The 18,026-nt window shown below is 48.3% G+C and overlaps 1 long non-coding RNA gene and 1 pseudogene across 3 annotated transcripts; both read left to right on the top strand.

The window, feature by feature from the left end:
* The first annotated feature begins 1,220 nt into the window (after window positions 1-1,220).
* On the top strand, window positions 1,221-10,884 carry LOC123090508 (putative disease resistance protein RGA3; annotated as a pseudogene).
* A 161-nt stretch (window positions 10,885-11,045) lies between these two features.
* Window positions 11,046-12,127, top strand: LOC123090509 (uncharacterized). 3 transcript variants are annotated; one of them, XR_006442450.1, is made up of 4 exons: window positions 11,046-11,144; window positions 11,563-11,714; window positions 11,824-11,944; window positions 12,065-12,127. It is a non-coding gene; the product is annotated as an uncharacterized lncRNA (long non-coding RNA). The 3 variants fall into 3 exon arrangements; XR_006442452.1 differs by having other exon boundaries at window positions 11,824-11,948; window positions 12,065-12,116; XR_006442449.1 differs by having other exon boundaries at window positions 11,563-11,739; window positions 12,065-12,116.
* Window positions 12,128-18,026: the final 5,899 nt, after the last annotated feature.

Raw genomic sequence — 18,026 nt, 5'->3', positions numbered from 1 at the left:
TTTGCTGAATGAGTACACTGTTTTTCTATGCGCACGGTGCTGCCCTGAAAGGCCGAGACCAAGCAGCTGACTGTGATACACGTGGCTCTTGTATTTTATGATGTAGTACAACGCTGGGACTGTGCATAGTGACTGGGTGGTCTTTGCTGGCACGTGTAGGCTGCCGCATTGTCGGCCAATAATTAAGCCCCTGAGAGCATCTTCAATAGCATGTGCATATTTGGATGTCTATATATTCATATAGACAATGGTCTAAAAAGATTTCCTCATATACACATCCAGTTTTGCATCAGAATGTCTATATACAGGGACCATGACCGGTGGGCCGTTGCTGGGGAGAGGAAGAAATCATGACTACAGCTGAATTTAGACAACGCCTTCACATTGTCCAGGCGTGGATATTGTCGAGGTCGATTTAGAGAATGTGTATATTTGGACAACCATATAGACAAGCTGTTGGACGCCTGTTTTCGGCTCACGTCGTGGAAAACGAGTATAGACATCCATATAGACAAGCTATTGGAGATGCTCTGAAGCGGGCAGCTGCAGTGGCCCGCTTAAAAAATTGGCATGGGTGCCCAGACGGAGTACAACTGATACCCCAACCACCCGACGCAAGCAGTAGCTTGCTCGAATATATCGATTCGAGCTAGTCTGCAACAAACTTGTTGTGATTTGATACTACCTCCGTTGAGGTGAATAAGTTATTTACGTAGTTTTAGGTCGACGATTTAACCATCTAAATATGTATTATATGTGATGAACATATATATGTAGAAACTATATCCGTGTAGAAATCTAATGATATACTTCTCATGACATATAACACATATTCAAATCCTCAAATCGATGACCCATCATTATTTCACTGTAAAAGATCAGGCTCCAATGATAACTGAGATACTGTACTAAATTACAGAGCATCTTCCAGAGATCAGGCTCCAATAATGCACACAAGCCACATCAATAAAGACTTGACATAGGGCGAATGGGATTGAGACAACCTGCCAACTGACTACTGTACTAAATTACAGAGCATCTCCCCCTTCCTCTTAACACTTGAGCCTGCTCCAGCAACCAGCCATCTCCGGCGAGCCCAAAGATCTCATTCTACAAACTGTTCGTCGGCGTCGTGTACGTGAGCTATTCTTTCTACAAGCTCATTCCTTTGACAAGAAAGATTATTACAGGCCATCTATACCTGCAGCAAGCCAAGCTGTTGATTCCAGCGGCGCAACGCGGCTATGGAGGTGGCCGTCAGCGCAGCATGGTGGGTGGTGACCAAGGCGCTGGCACCGGTCACAGATGGCCTGCTGGAGGCGTGGGCGGCCAGCGCCGGGCTTGGCCCCAACATCGACGCCCTCAAGATGCAGCTGCTCTACGCCCAGGGCAGGGACATCACCAACCCTGCGCTCAAGGGGCTGCTGCACAAGCTGCGGCAGCTGGCCTATGTCGCCGACGACGCGCTCGACGAGCTGGACTACTTCCGCATCCAGGACGCGCTCGAAGGCACCTACCATGCAGCAGAAAGCATGGATGACCGGTGCTGCCTCCAGGGCCTCGCCCTCAACGCTCGCCACACGGCCAGAGCTGTTGCCGGGAAGATCAAGTCCATGTGCTCCTGCTCGCGTGCTGCTAGCCCGACTGATGACCAAGAAGATACTGGTGTCAGACGTGGATGCTCATGTGTTGGCGGATGCAGCATGCCCAAGGTTGCCTCTGGTGCCATTCAAGCTGCTGTTGGTAAACACTTCACATGCTGCTACTCTTCTCCTCATACCAGTGAGTTGTCTGAATCGTCCAACATGCCAGCTGCAAGCAGATGGCGACTCCTGTGCGGCACCTGCCTGCCTAAGGGACCTGCACAGAGAGTTTGCACCACAGAGGAAACACCAAAACTGAAGTTTGATAGGGTGGAAATGTCCAAGAGAATGGTAGACATCGTAGATCAGCTCAAGCATGTATGTGCTATGGTCTCCACCATTCTCAATCTGGAGCTACTAAGCTTAAGCCGTATCCCAACCCAAGTTGGTCTTGCTATGGATCGGCCGAAAACCACCACGCAAATTATAGAGCCTCAGCTATATGGAAGGGATACACAGAAAAAGGAAATCATAGACGGCATCACTCAGGGTGAATATTCTTCCAAACAACTTACGGTCCTTCCAATTGTTGGGCCGGGGGGTGTTGGGAAAACAACCTTTACACAACACATATTTGAAGAAGTGAAGAGCTGTTTCCAGGTTACCATTTGGATATGTGTCTCTCTCAACTTCTCTGTAGATAAGTTGGCACAAGAGATTTTGGAGCAGATCCCAAAGATAACAGTAGTGAAAGCAAGAACAGTAGCAAAGAAGAGCAAATTGAACGAAGGTTAAGATCAAAGAGGTTCTTACTTGTCTTGGATGATGTGTGGAAATATCATGATGATGAGTGGAACAGACTATTAGCTCCATTCAAAAAAGTGGGGACAGAAGGCAATATGGTTATAGTCACAACTCGGATTCCAGGGGTAGCAAACATGGTCCGGACAGTTGACCATTCTATAGAAATGGAACATCTAGGTCCTGAAGATATTTTGTCTTTCTTTGAAGTATGTGTATTTGGGGACCAACAACAACCATGGCAAGATCATCCTGAATTAGAAGATGTTGGGCACAAAATAGTGGATAAATTGAAGGGTTTCCCTCTTGCTGCAAAAACTGTGGGTAGATTGCTCAGAAACCAGCTCACATTTGACCATTGGACAAGAATTTTGGAAAGTAAAGAGTGGGAGTCACAAGCTAGCGATAATGACATTATGCCAGCCCTCAAGCTTAGCTATGATTATCTCCCTTTCCATCTGCAACAGTGTCTTTCCTACTGTGCATTGTTTCCTGAAGATTATGAATTTCATGCAGAAGAGTTGGTTCATCTGTGGATTGGACTTGGTATTTTACACTCTGATGATCAGAAGAAAAGAATTGAAGATGTTGGATTGTGTTACTTAACTGACTTGGTTAATCAGGGGTTTTTCAAAAAGAATGTATCAAGCTTTGGCAGTCCTTGTTACACCATCCATGATCTATTACTTGAGTTGGTAGTGAAGGTCTCATCATATGAGTGCCTTAGCATATCCAGCTCTAATGTGATGTCCATACAAATTCCCCCATATGTACGTCATTTGTCTATCATTGTAGATGATGCAGACGTCAAGGACACAATGACTTTTGAAAACTACAAGAGGGGTTTGCAGGCATTGGAAAAAAGATTTGAAGTTCAAAACCTACACACCTTGATGTTATTTGGAGAATACCATGCAAATTTTTCAAGGGTTTTTCATGGTTTGTTTTTGGAAGCTAGGGCCCTTCGTACTGTCTTTTTGTCTGGAGCATCATATAATGTGGAGGATGTGTTTCCCAACTTTTTAAAGCTTGTTCATCTTTGCTACTTAAGAATCAAGTCAGCTGGTCTTGATGATGACGAAGGCTTGTGCATATCTAGTGTGTTGTGCAGATTTTATCATTTGGAAGTCATTGATCTACAAGGATGGAAGGGCCGCTTCAGTTCAACAAGATATATGAGCAACCTTGTAAAATTGCGCCATTTCATTGTGCCCCGAGAAGAACTTCACTCTGACATATTTGAGGTGGGAAGACTAAAATTCATCAATGAGTTAAGGGCATTTAGAGTGACACAAGAAGATAACGTGTTTGAACTGAGTCAACTAGGGAAACTGGCAAATATTGGAGGATTACTTGGTATTTACAATCTTGAAAAGGTGCATTCAGAAGAAGAAGCAACTGAATCAAAACTGATAAACAAAAGCCACATGAAAGAGCTAATACTAGGATGGGATGTTCGGCGATCTAACAGGGATCCTAAATTTGAAGAAAATATCCTTGAAAGTCTTGTACCACACATCAATCTTCAATTACCGAAAAAGGCTTTCGCCCCGCTTTATAGATAAAGCACACCGCCACAAAACACACAACCCCAACAGGTTCAAACACACACACCCAAGTAGCACAACAAAGTCATAAGGTACTGCTGAGGGCACAGCTCAACAAGCCCAAAGAAACAGAAAAGGAAACCGGGCGAGAGACCCACGCAGGGGACTAGTCAGGCTCCGGCGGAGGGGGCGGCGGCGGCAGCGACAGGCGGACGGCCATCGAGCGGAGGTCGGCGATGAAGGCAGAGATGGCGTCGCGCTCCAGGAGACGGCTAAGCGGCCGCCAAAGCTGCAGGAAACCCGAGAATTTGTAGAGAGCGTCAGTAGCACGACGAAGCGGAGTGCGCTCAATCACAAGCTTATTACGAACAGTGCAAAGAGTCCAGGCTAGGGTCCCAACCTCCAGCCACCTAATGTGGCGGGAGGACGGGGGGGGACGCTTGGAGTTCAGCAAAAAGGTCGGGGAAGTTGGTGTGAGTCCAATTTCCGCCGACAAGCTCGCGAAAACAGCTCCAGAGGAACTGGGCAGAGGTGCAAGCGAAGAAGATGTGGTTAGAGTCCTCGGGGACGGCACAGAGGGGGCAGAGACCAGAACCCGGGCCATTACGCTTGCGGACCTCCACACCGGAGGGGATCCGTCCCCGGATCCACTGCCACATGAAGATACAGATCTTCAGAGGGAGGCGGACGGACCAAACCATTGAGAGGGGGGGAGGGGCGGCGGAGGGGGCAATGGCCGCATAGAGCGATTTGGTAGAGAACTGGCCAGACGGCTCCAAATGCCATCGAACATGGTCTTGGACGCCATCAACCAGCGGCTCATGAAGAGCGACGCACTCAAGAAGCTCACGCCAGGCGGCGGATTCCGCAGGCCCAAATGGCCGACGGAAAGCGAGGCGCCCTAAGTCAAATAGGGCCCTATCAACAGAGATCATGGGGTCGACAGAGATAGCAAAGAGAATGGGGAAGCGAGCCGCAAAGGGGGCGTCACCGGCCCAACGGTCATACCAGAATAACGTCGAACGGCCAGATCCTACCGAGATAGAGGTACCAATGCGGAGCACAGGGAGGAGCTGGACAAGGGACTGCCAGAACTGAGAGCCACCCGACTTCTGGCAGAAGGCAAGGGGTTGGCCGCGCAGGTATTTATTCTGGATAATGTCCAGCCAGAGGCCCCCGTGGCCCTGTGAGATGCGCCACAGCCATCGGGAGAGGAGGGCAATATTCATCCGTTTGGAGCACATGATCCCCAAACCCCCCTGCTCCCTCGGCTTGCAGATGTCAGGCCAGCTGACCATGTGATACTTCTGCTTGCCGTGCTCCCCAGCCCAATAGAAGCGGGACTGGATTTTTGGCGATCTCCTTATGAAGAGAATCGTGAAGGCTGTAGAAACTCATAAGAAATAAGAGGAGACTGGAGAGGGAGGAGTTGATAAGAATAGTCCTGGCCACCTTGGACAGCCACCTCCCCTGCCAAGGCTCGCATCTAGTCTGGAGCTTGGTCACGGAGGGGCGAAGATCGGCGGCCAGGAGGCGCGAGTGACTGATGGGCGTCCCCAGATAGGTAGAAGGAAACGAGCCCAAGCGGCAATTGAGTCTATTGGCAATGGCCACTGACTCCTCGGGAGAGTATCCCATCACCATAACATCGCTCTTATCAAAATTGATCTTGAGGCCCGACATCTGCTGAAAGCAAAGGAGGAGGAATTTGAGATTGGCGATGTCCACCTCCGAGCCTTCGACCATGATGATCGTGTCGTCCGCATACTGGAGGATGGAGATCCCCGCGTCCCCGGAGAGATGGGGGGCGATGCCTCGGAGGTGGCCCGCAGCTTTCGCCTTATCGAGAATGGAAGCCAAAGCGTCCACGACCATGTTGAAGAGGAACGGGGAGAAGGGGTCGCCTTGGCGCACCCCACAAAGGGTAGGGAAGAAGGGACCAATTTCGCCATTAATATTGACCGCCGTGCGACCGCAAGAGACCATTTGCATGACTCTCGTGATCCACCGGTCGTCAAATCCCTTGCACAGAAGGACTTCCCGAAGGAAGGGCCAGCTAACCGTGTCATAAGCTTTGTGAAAATCGATCTTCAGAAAGACCGCCTTCAGGTGTTTGACCCGGACCTCATGAAGAACCTCGTGCAGGACCAAGACCCCATCAAGGATGAACCGGCCCTGAATGAACGCCGACTGATTAGGGTGAGTGATCCGGTCGGCCAGCAGGGTCACCCTATTGGCGTACCCTTTGGCCAAGATCCGGAAGATCACGTTTATGACCGTAATCGGGCGGAACTGGCAGATGTCAGTCGCCCCAGGGACCTTGGGAATGAGGGAGATGGTCCCAAAGTTGAGGCGGCCAAGGTCGATCGAGCCCACGAAGAATTCCTCGAAAATGGCCATGATCTCGGGTTTGACCACGCTCCAGAAGGTTTGGAAGAAGAGAACCGGGAGGCCGTCCGGGCCCGGCGCCGAGGAGGGATTCATACCCTTGATAGCCTCCCAGACCTCTTGATCAGAGAAGGGGGCCGTCAAGGTGGCATTGTCTTCGTCAGAGACTAGACGGTCGCCGGTCCAGCAGTCAAAGGCAAGAGAGAGGCCGCTCCGAGGAGCGGGGGAGAAGAGGGAGCGATAGAAGCCATCAACATGGGCGCGGATATCGCGGGGATCCTGAAGGAGAGTGGCTCCCTCCCAAAGGCAGGAGATGGAGTTGCGTCTACGGCGCCCATTTGCGATCGCCTGGAAGTAGGCCGTATTCGCATCCCCCTTCAAGACCCAACGCTGGGCGCCCCGAATGCGCCAATAAGCCTCCTCATCAGAGTAAATCATGGAGAGCTGGTCCTCGAGGTCATAACGGGACATCCACTCGTCAGGAGAGAGACCGATCGCATCAGCCCTGAAGTCGAGGGCCTGGATCGCCGACAGGAGAGCCTTCTTCCGTTCCCTGGAGTCTCTTCCCAGGTTGGCTCCCCACCCCTTCATAAATTGTCGGGCACGCTTCGCACAGAAGTGCCACGCATCTATGGCGGAAGGGGGGCGGGGGTGGGGATGGCCACGAGCCTCGATCCAACGAGCACTGACGGCGTCGGAGAATCCGGCCTGGGAGAGCCAGAAAGCCTCAAAACGGAACCGAGGGGGAATCGGGGGGCGCTCATCCGCAGAGGAGAGAAGCAGGGGAACGTGGTCAGACCCAATCCGGGTGACGGCACGAAGAGAGGCTAAGGGGCACCGGAGGTCCAACTCGGGGGAAACTAGGACCCTGTCCAAGACGGAGAGGGTCGGGGAGGCTTGGCGGTTGGTCCAAGTAAAACGAGCCCCAACCCGATCAAGCTCCCTGAGGGCGAGGTCGGCAATGAAGTCGTTAAACATGTCCATCCAGGCAAAACTAACATTGCCATTGTTCTTGTCTTCCGCACACCGCAACAGGTTGAAGTCCCCCCCGACAACTACGGGGAGGGAGGCGGCCGAGATTTTCCGGTGAAGTTCCTCCAGGAAGGAGGCCGACCTACTATGGTCAGCCGGACCATAGACGATGATGATCTCCCATTTGAAATTGAGAGATCTCTCAAAGACCTCCATGCTGACGAAGAATTCGCCCCGGTCCATGCTGCCCACCTCAAAGGTGGCATCCTTCACGCCTAGGAGGATGCCACCCGAGTGGCCTGCACTCCCACTAGAAGGGAGCCAGTGCCACGCAAATAGGTGAGAGCTCAGCCGGTCGAGCTCAGGGAGCGCAAAGTCCCGGCGCATGGTCTCCTGCACGGCCACTAGGTCGATGCGTTCATCTCGCAAGTACTCCACTAACTGGCGGCGTCGGCCATCATGGCCGAAGCCGCGGATGTCCCAGAATAGGGCACGCATCAAGGAGCCATTGGGGGGCTGCTTGACCCCAAGACACGAGACGCGCTGAGAGCGCGGAGGGCCGCCGTGCGGGAGCGGGTGCGACCCCGGATCACCAGCTCGGCCCCCGAAGGGCGGGGGGCCGTCTGCCGCGTCCGAGGAGGGGGGGAGGGGTCTCTAGGGGGCGCCTGGGCCGGGGGAGGGGGAGCCGCAAGGGCCGCTCGGGCCTCTGCCAGTTTCCCATCCAGAACTCCTGGGCCCGAATGGCCTCAATCTGGGCGAGGGGGGGGACCCACCTCCCCACGGAAGATGATCGCGGAATCGGCGGCCACTTGGGCGAGATGGCCCAAAGGGACAGATTCAAGAGCAGAGAAGGAGCAAGATGAAGCAGAAGTAGAAGGGGGGGCGAAGGGCGTACCTGGCTCCAGGTTGCGGGCGGCAGCGCGAAGCTCAGCCCGCTCGGAGATGGGGAGCGCCGGGCGGCCCTCGGGGTGAGCGGCGTCCAACCGAGCACTCCTGCGTCCGGCGACCACCGGGGAAGAGGCCGACCGGCCGCGGCGGGAGTAGGCGGCAGACCGAGGAGGGGGAGGCTGGGCCGCCAGGGAGGTGATGATCTGGGCCGCCACCTCCCCAGAGGGCGACGAGGGGGGGGGCACCAATCCCGGCCCAGCACAGCCGACGGGGCTCACTGTCGAGGGGGTGGGAGCGACCCGAGGGGGGGGGGGAGGTCGCACCCGAGGCCATAGAGCAAGGCGGGGCCGAGGGGGCGTCAGGCGGCGAGGAGATGATGGAGGCTGGGGGAGGCGAGGCCGGAGGGGGGGGGGGCGTCCGCAGGAGACGGCGACCCACCCTCAGGGGCCGCCGGCGCGGAGGGGATGGGGAATGCCTAAGCATTAGAGGGCATGGAGGCACTGCTTGTCCAAGATGGCTAGGTTCAAACCTCTCAGTCAAGAATCTGGAATCTCTTTCTTTGGCTGATTTGTCTTGGGGAAACCTTCCACCTTTAGGAGAGATGTGGATGGTCAATGATCTTGGTGGAGAGTATCAGGACTGTATCCTATGCCAAAGATTTCAAAATTTGAAAAGGCTAGAACTGGTCAAGATACCAACATTGAGAAAATGGGTTTGGGACAGTACCTATTTGTTCTCTCAGCTAGAAGAGCTCACCATTAAAGATTGCTCTGAACTCACTGAGCTGCGATATTCACACCATAGTAGTGGTCTGCCACAGCAAGAGAAGGGCATGGCTTGGTTTCCTAGACTGAAGTCTCTCAGGATAGAAGACTGCCCAAAGCTATTGTCATTTCCTCCGATCCCTTGGACTTCTGGCACTTGCTCTGCTGTGATAAAACGGGTGGGCAATGGTCTTGAGGAGCTAGTTTACAAAGGAGAGAATGGATCAGACTCAACTTGTTCATTGGAAGTTAATGAGGATTGTGTGATCTTGAATGAGTTGGTTCTCTCTAATCTAACTTATCTGAAAAAGTTGGTGTTGAAAAATTGTTCTCCTCTGCTGCTCAATTGCCTCCTATTGCTAACATCTCTGGAGTTCCTCCGGATAAGTGGTTCAAGTAATGTATTATCCCCGGTTGAAAGTGTGAGCCATGTCCAATGCTTGCTACCAGTTAAAGAGATAAGTGTCATTCTATGTGGTTGCACTGGTAAGGAATTGACGCAACTGCTCTCACCAATATGACAATAGTGGGTTGTCAGGAGATAAAATGGCTGGGTGTGGCGGGGCAATCATCAGCATCTTCTTCTTCTTCTGCTGCTGAACAATTGCATCATGGGCAAATCGGACAGCAGCAGCAGCAGCAGCAAGAGTTAAAAGGAGGAGTAGACGGAGTGCTGCTTTTGCCTCCCCAGCTGCAGAAGTTAACCATCGAAGAGTTCCCAGAGCTGAGCTTGCTTTCCAATTCACTGGAAGGTGACAAGGAAGGAGGTGGGCTGCAAGGTCTCTGCTCCCTCCAATCGTTGGAAATAAGGAACTGCCCCAAGTTACTCCACTCCTATTCATCCTCTTCTATTCCTTTTCCGACCTCCCTGCAAAAATTAATTTTGGACAATTGTGGGGAGTTCAGAGGCGAGGGCATAGGCCCTCTCCTCGCCCAAGGCCACCTCACAAACATAACAGTCCGTGAAACCCCCAAATTTTTCGCCAGTTCTGAGCCACTTGACAAGGAGCTTCTTCCCTGCTCTTCTGCACATGAGGAGCTAAAGCTGATTACAGATGATATTGCAGGGTTCCTTTCTGCTCATAGCTGCGGCCTTCTCTCTTCCTCCCTCAGCACCCTAATTATTGGTTGGAATGAAGATGCCGAGCTCTTCACACACGAGCAAGCAGAGGCCCTCCTCACCTCCCTGCATACGCTCGCATTTGCGCTTTGCCAGAAGCTGCAATGCCTCCCGGCAGGTCTACATAGACTTGCTAGCCTCGAGACATTAAATATACAGTTCTGTCAAGTCATCCGGTCGTTGCCAGAGGACGGCCTCCCGAGTTGTCTGAAAGAATTGCTGATCGTCAACTGTCCTGCCATCAAGTCACTACCCAAGGGCAGCCTCCCAAGTTCGCTGCAAGTATTAGATATCAGCTACTGCCCTGCCCTGGTGTCTCTGCCCAAAAACGGCCTCCCAAGCTCTCTGCAAAAATTGGTAATCTGGCACTGCCCCGCCTTAAAGTCGCTGCCGGAGGATGGCCTCCCAAGATCTCTGCAGGAAATAAAGATTAGAGGGAGTACTGCAATCAATTCGCTGCCCAAGGGCGGCCTCCCAAGATCACTGCAAGTATTGGATGTCCATAGGTGTGACAATGAGGAGCTAAAGAGGCAGTGCCGCAAGTTAAGAGGAACCATCCCCAAGATCATGATTTAATCTGACCAAAGGTAAGAACCACTCATTCCAGCTTCCTACTCAGTAATTTCCCCTGCCTTTTCCTAACCTCTGAAGCATCCGAGTGGCTATTCTCTGTTTTGTTCAGTTCATTAAAATTGCTGCCATTCCACCTGAATAACCCACTTGTTTTTTTATCTACTCTGCAGGGTACTTCTTCCACTTGTACATTCTTCTAGCCTCTTAGAATCCAAGCAAGTATATTTCCAAGTTGCCAAATGCAAGCACATACAACTGGTCAGTACAGGCATTATCATCCCATACACACCTGTACTTCCGTAAACTGTAGCATCTCCAAATCATTTGTTTTTTGGGTTTGCTTTGCCTTGTTACCAGATTATTTGAAGTTCTGAACAATGTTTGTTTCAATCTACTCTGCAGGGCTCTCTGTCTTGGAGTTGTACATTCTTTAGCCTTGTAGGATTATATCCATCCATGCACATCTTGCTCACAAGGCTTGCATGTTATCTTTCTGTACATAAATCAGGTATGTACATGTAAATGTACATCTACTCCTGCTGTATGTTCAGTTCATTGACGCAAAACTGCAGTTCACTAGAATAACCTTTGAAGCATTCTTTGTTTTATTCAGCTCATCGAAATTACTGCAGTTTCACTTCGATAACCCTCTTGGTTTAATCTACCCTACATGGCAGTTCGACGACTTGGACGTTCTTCTAGCCTCTTAGAATACAAGCTTGTTTCCAAGTTGCCAATGGAAGCATCCAGGTACCAATTTGCATCTTCCATCCTGTATATAAATCTGGTCAGCATATGCATTATCATCCCATGCACCCGTTGTTCCCTAAGTTATAGCATGCCCAAATCATTCTGTTGGGTTTGGTTTGCCTTGCTACCATATTATTTACAGTTTTGAACAATGTTTGTTTTGATCTATCATGCAGCTTTGCCTCGGAGCTGTAATTCTCTTCATTCCAACAGTTCTCGCATCATTGATTTGAGTGGCATTCTCCCTCCTGTATACATGACTGGTCGGCACACAACATGCAGTGTGTCTATTCGTAAGTGGCAAAACATGTGTAACTCAACTCATCAGGTAAAGATGTACACCCTTCGCAAAGGTATTGAATCTGTTTGAATAGCCTCTACCACGGTATGGGATGAAGCCGGTTTTGTTTGTTCTTCTAAGCCTAGCCCCTTTGCAGGGAAGTTCTACAATAGGCTGTGGTTAAGTCACTTTACAGTAGGCCGTCCTGGGGCACGCGAAAACCACTGGATAGGGACATAATTCGGCGAGGCTACAGATGATTAGACGAAGTCCTGGTGGTCAGTATGTGTTCTGCTCCACTTTTAATTAGTTGTGTGCCCGTCACTCTGCAACCAATCATGATTTTATATACACAGAATTGCTAATTTTCCAATTTCCACGCTATTATGAAATTTCAGGTACAAGTTTCAGAGAGGTTAATGAGTAATGTAATCTTTAAGAAGGTATGAGCTATATTTGATTCCCTTAAGCCGTAGTGTTGATTCATTTTATCATTTTTATGGTAAAGTTATCTTGATGTGGAGATCACGCCATGATATAAATTTCAGATAAATAAAGCTAGGAATCTAATGGGTTGAGTTCACTAGCTCCTAAAGTATTCAGAACCTCCATATTAAAACGGACAAAGCGGAAACGGTAAAACTTTCTTTTTTGCTGTTAAGAAAAATGAAAAAAAAAATGCTGTTGCTTTCCGGTTGGGCAGCCCATTCCATTTCCCAGCTAGTCACCAGCCCTACACACTTAATTAATGTCTAACCAGTTGGGTTTGCTTATCAACCCTGAGCCACCCATGCCAAAAACTGGGCCAGTAATCACCAGAAACTATTTGGTTTCAGTCTACAGCCGCTGACCATAGTGTATTCCCATATAGTTTCATTTGGTTATTTGTTGAATTCTTCACTTTTCCGTTCATTTACGGCGCTAATAGATTTTCGTATAACAGAGCACCGGCTTTGAACCTGCTGCTTTCCGTAGTCGGGTCGATGCAGAAGTTGGAAAAAGGTGGACGAAAAGCTTACTTGCTAGCCCACCCCCCCTCCCTCATCAACTCCATCAGCCCACAAGTCAGTTATTGTGGGTGATCTGAAATTGGCTGATTTCAAGCAGTTCGTAGCAAACAAAGGTTTATAGGTAGGCCTCTATTTTGGATGAATTTATGGTATTGTGTTGGGACTAAAGGCTTTGTTGTTGTTGTTGTTGTTGTTGTTGTTGTTGTTGTTGTTGTTGTTGTGTACCTTATAGTCCTTCCATCATCCATACTTAACGCCTCAAACCAATAAATCTGTGGTTATATATCCTGAAACCATTGAGATTTCTCTATCTCTACTCTCTACTACCTAAAAGAAACGGAGTGTTCCGTTTCCCCTCTTACGTTCCCCGCTCTCGTCCAACCCTCTCGTACGACCCTCTCCCCTCCAGCGAATTTTTTCTCCCTCCATCGGTTTTATCCTCATCTGGCCGGACAAACCGTCATATATGTTCGTCTTACCTTTTGTCCACCACATGGAAACCAAGCAGTCTTTCCTTTAATTCGTGGCGAAAGAGAGTAGCGTAATTATAGGGTTCTTGGATTAAAAGGGAATCGGATCAATGCGTGCGCGCATGCATCACTGCAGTGAAGGAAAGCGCTCGCTAATTACTGCATGTATAACGGTATAGGATCTCTCGAAAAAATCTTTTTTTTATCTCAAAGCAATCCTACCAAATCCAAATCAATAAAATTCCATTCTCCAGGAAAATCGACATCTTCGGCCGCGACGGCGCAGCAGGATGGCGATCGATCAGGAGGAAGACAACAACAGCACGTCGCAGGGCCAAGGAGAATACACGGCGGCCGCCGGAGCCCTCTGTACCTACAGATTCACCAATTAATCTCTCCACATGAACCCTCTCTTAATTGATTTCATAGCCCTTCTAGGAATCGCCATGGAATTACCTGTTTGCTCACATAACACCGCATGTCCCGCCCTGCAGGCACAACGAGGCGGAGGAGGATCTCCTGCTAGAGCTTGGCAACACCAGAGGCGTTGTGAGGAGACGCAAGGTTCCGGTGGTGTGTGTGTTGCTGGTGGTGCTCGGTGAGGACGAGTGCCGAGAGGAGCTGAGCAGGATGCACAAGTGCGCCGCCAATGTCTTCTGCACCTGCACCCCATGGTACACTCCTATTTTTTGCTGTGTTGTCAATCTCCATGACCAGGGACGTAGTAATCCCTCTGCATGTTGGGCCCCTTCCACTGTTTTGATCTAATCTATCCGTGTAGGTCATTGATCTCCCAACGGCTGACGGGCGGGCCGTGGCCAGATCCACTTCTCGTCATTTGGTCAATCACATAATTGTTTTCCTCTACTTGTATTCCACCTTTTGGTTGTAATTCAATTTAGGATCAGCCATATCTACGCAATTAATTTCAAACTTTGCAGGATCATGTCGGCATGTCAGTCACACTCTAATAAGTGTTCATCTTTAATTTCCTATCCTATAGTGGGCAATATAATTTGCTCTATGTGCATGAACATTGTAAATTAATTTGGGTTAGTACGTATAGTGGTTAAAGGATGCTAATCCAGGTTCTTGGAACTTGCATTTTGGTCGACCTGTATTACAACTTGTACCGTAATCAGCACAGAATTATATGGCTGCATTATATTTCTTTCCATTGGAACACACGATTTATGTTGATCATGCAATTGTCGTCTTTATTTTTCTGTTTTATGCAGTTTGATGGAAGAGCTTTGTACAGAACCGGAGATTAGGAGGAATGGACATACAAGAAACAATCCAAAAAGATTCCCTAGGGAAGCAAAAATTGTTTACTGGTCTGTGTAGGTTCATTTAGGAAATTCGATGATTGTTGTAATATGAATTTTACATCCGCTCCAAGAAAAAGTGCTGTTTCTACTTACATCGAATTTCTACCATGGTTCTGAACATGCTTTCTCTTTCTACCATGGAGACACTTTTCACTTTGTGATACCTTGGATACAGTCTCTTTCCTGGGAAGAAGTGATGTTTTGATATGTTAAATATTATTTTCAGGTGACCCCAACTATCAAGTTGGTATTGAATGGAGAAATGCCACCTTATTTAAGAAGTAACTATAAAATGTAGCTTATATTTATTTTTTCATCATGACTTTCTCAGTGTAACCTAAACATCTCATCTTGGAAATTATTGGTGATATATTTGTATCTGTTGCAACATAAAAATCGATTGAATTTTTTGGAACAACTGTAAAAAGTCAAAAAAAATAATCAAATACCATATAATGTATTATTGAGCTTTGTGTTTCCACACACTTGGTAGATGGAAGAATGGATGACATTATGCAACGTGGTTACTGAAGTTGGTGGAAAGAATGTTGTGGTCACTGTTGTGCCTGCCAATGAAACTACATTTAAGTGCCTTCAGGAACTAATTAAGTGCCCTCCTGGTGATGCTTAAGTTAAGCAATATGGATGTGAGTAATCACTATTAGATGTCACTACATTGTTTGTGTCATAATTGATTCACTATTTGTTCTAACTTTGATGTTGCATGTATGTGGGTTTGTCTGAAGAGCTTTCAGGAAGGCGTATGCTTCGATGTTGCTTGATGTGCATGAGAAATTAGAAGGCGGTATTTGTTCATAAGATTGGTGTTTATCATTAAAATATTTATGCCCTGTTGCAACGCACGGGCAATGTCCTAGTAGTGCTATGAAATTCCTTCCAGGTTGTGTTTGCTGGTGGTGCTCTACAGTGTGGCGAGTATATCACAGTGCGCAAGATTGGTGATTCCAACCAAAAAGTTAGTTACTACTGGAACTGACATACATTTTGCGGCAATTCAATCAGTCACAATGGTTGCACCGAACTTTGGTTGCCGCGGTCCTCCAACAACAGAATGCTAATGGCAAAAGATGCACAATCATGATAAACCGCATTTCCATTTATGCCGCGCTCGGTTCATGTATGATGTAAGTTAGTCTGCCTGTGACACGTGTGATGGTGCATTGCAGGGGAGCAAGTGTTCTCAGAAGATTGTGATCGAGGGCCCGTTGTGCGAGGACTAGTACAGTATCCGCAAGCTCCTTTATTCACAATTATTCTTGCTGTAGAGGCAATCCTCCTGGAGTTGCACTGTTGCAGCCACCGACCGGCAAATAGACTAGTAGAAACTGCCTCACTGACGTAAATTAATGTCCGGGATCCCAGTTGCACATTGCCTTACACGACTGCTTTGTCGTACGGAAAATTATATCTGTAATATTTAAATCAAGGGGGGGGGGTGGAATTTGTATTATGTGGGGAGACACAGCAGCTATTTTATCACCAGGAAGAGATGTTTCCATCAAACGAGATTTGTTTCCATTCTTCATGTTGCTGTTGTTCCCATTCTTTTTTTATCTTGTGTGTTGGAAGTTGCAGTTTCTTGTCTGTGTATGAGAGCAACTATTTTGTTCACTTTCAGTTCAGGTGCCGCTATCATCGAAGCTATTTGTTTGCTAGCCGTTTTGAAGCAGCTAGCTCCAAAGCAACCAACATGTGCAACCCAACTCTACTCTAAATTCTCGACAACATCCTAGTTTTTGGTACACCAGATTTCCGTGGAGAACTCACACGGAATTTGTCACATAATTACTTGGACGAAAGTCCATATATAATGTAACTACTTGAAGAAAACATAATTTTTTTGTGTTCTACTATATGCAGAGAAAAGATATTACAATAGTGTGCGGGAGTCCTCTAATCATATGTCAGTTAACTTAATTTCTGAATATAAAATTTTGGCATATGGACCTACCGATTTTATAGTCATCATAAGAACAATAATTAATGTCCAACAGTGGTTCAATTATTTTAGAAACTGACTGTTCTTTTGTGGCCTCGGTTTTTGCAAATGATAACCTGGACAGGTCAAACCTTGTTGATTTGAAGAAGGAAGCGTTGAGTGTCTCCAAGATGATGAGTACTTTAAAAATCACCAAGATTAACAGGAAGGCGAATATGGTGGCGCATGAGATTGCAAAATTTAGTTTTATAAATAGGTCTGATGGTATTCTTATTAATAGTGTTCCGCCCTGCGTGGCTAGAGCTGTAACGAATGATTGTACGAACATTTGTGTCAATTAATTAATATATGGGTGGGGTTTTTAAAAAAAATTGAAGTATTCTTACCTATTTTCTGGTACAACACCAGAACGACAGTTAAAGTGAAGTCAAAACGATCAATGTTGGATATTTAACAAGACGATGATTAATTTAACTAATACGTAAACATGTGAGGGTGTGTACTAGGCATAGAACATGCATAGCTATGAACATAAAGTACTGCAAACACATACCTTCAGTAGGGAAAGTCAGGGCCACAGTAGCATTTGCATCACGCATGGCGTGATCGAGGAAGTAGTCGAAGTCGTTCATGTAGACAGATGTAAGCGAGCAGTCGGGCCAAGGCGCTCCTTGAAAACCTTATCAGCCTTCACCCAGTGCAGGATCACAAAAGGGCACACTCCCTGAAAACCTACCCTTCACCTGGTACACAAAAGGGCGCAGCTCCAGAGGCCTCAGGAGCAGCAGCAAGAGGAGCGGTATATAGTCTTTCAGGGTGGAAGAAGTGGGAGTAATTAAGCCCACAACTGAGTCTGTAACAGGCCAAACAAAACACACACATGACATATGTCTGAGCTCGGCTCAGCTCGTTCAATGAAACACGAGGCGCAACTTTGCAGTCTAGTGTGGCTTGTTCCACTAGTGATGCCGAATATATGGCTATTTCTGAGGCACGCAAAGAAGCTATTTGGTTGAGAGGTTTATATGCTGAGCTTTGTGGAGATAGCAACCACACGATACAACTGATAGTTCGATGCTGGAGCAGACAGCACAAGCAAGCCCAAAAGAAATAACAGAGGAAGGAAAAGAAACTAATGACAATAGGGTCGGATCGACGAAAATGATGGTGACCCACAAACGTTGCGTCCGCCGGAGAATTTTCACCATGCTCCTAGCACTTCGAACCGCCGCATACCAAGCAACACCTTCAGGAAGGAACGCGACGATGCCGACGCTGCTGCCCGGACTGGTCCTAGGGTTTCCCCCGGTACACGGAGGGGCGTGCGGAAGAGGCATGCCCGACGCCCTTAAGGAAGGAACAGTGGCGCCTGCGGGCGTAACCGCATCGGTGCCGGCCAAGCCGACAGGGATTTCATGGCTATCATCGAAGCAGCCAACCCAACTCTACTATAAATTCTAGACTCCATCCTAGTTTTTGGTACACCAGATTTCCGCGGAGAACTCACACCGAATTTGTTACGTAATTATTTGGACAAAAGTCCATATATAATGTAACTATTTGAAGAAAACATAATTTTTTTGTGTTCT

Source organism: Triticum aestivum, chromosome 4B, assembly GCF_018294505.1.
Source record: "Triticum aestivum cultivar Chinese Spring chromosome 4B, IWGSC CS RefSeq v2.1, whole genome shotgun sequence".
Lineage (NCBI taxonomy): Eukaryota > Viridiplantae > Streptophyta > Magnoliopsida > Poales > Poaceae > Triticum > Triticum aestivum.
Note: the sequence above shows the minus strand (reverse complement) of the source record. Positions and strands in the feature narration are given on the sequence as shown.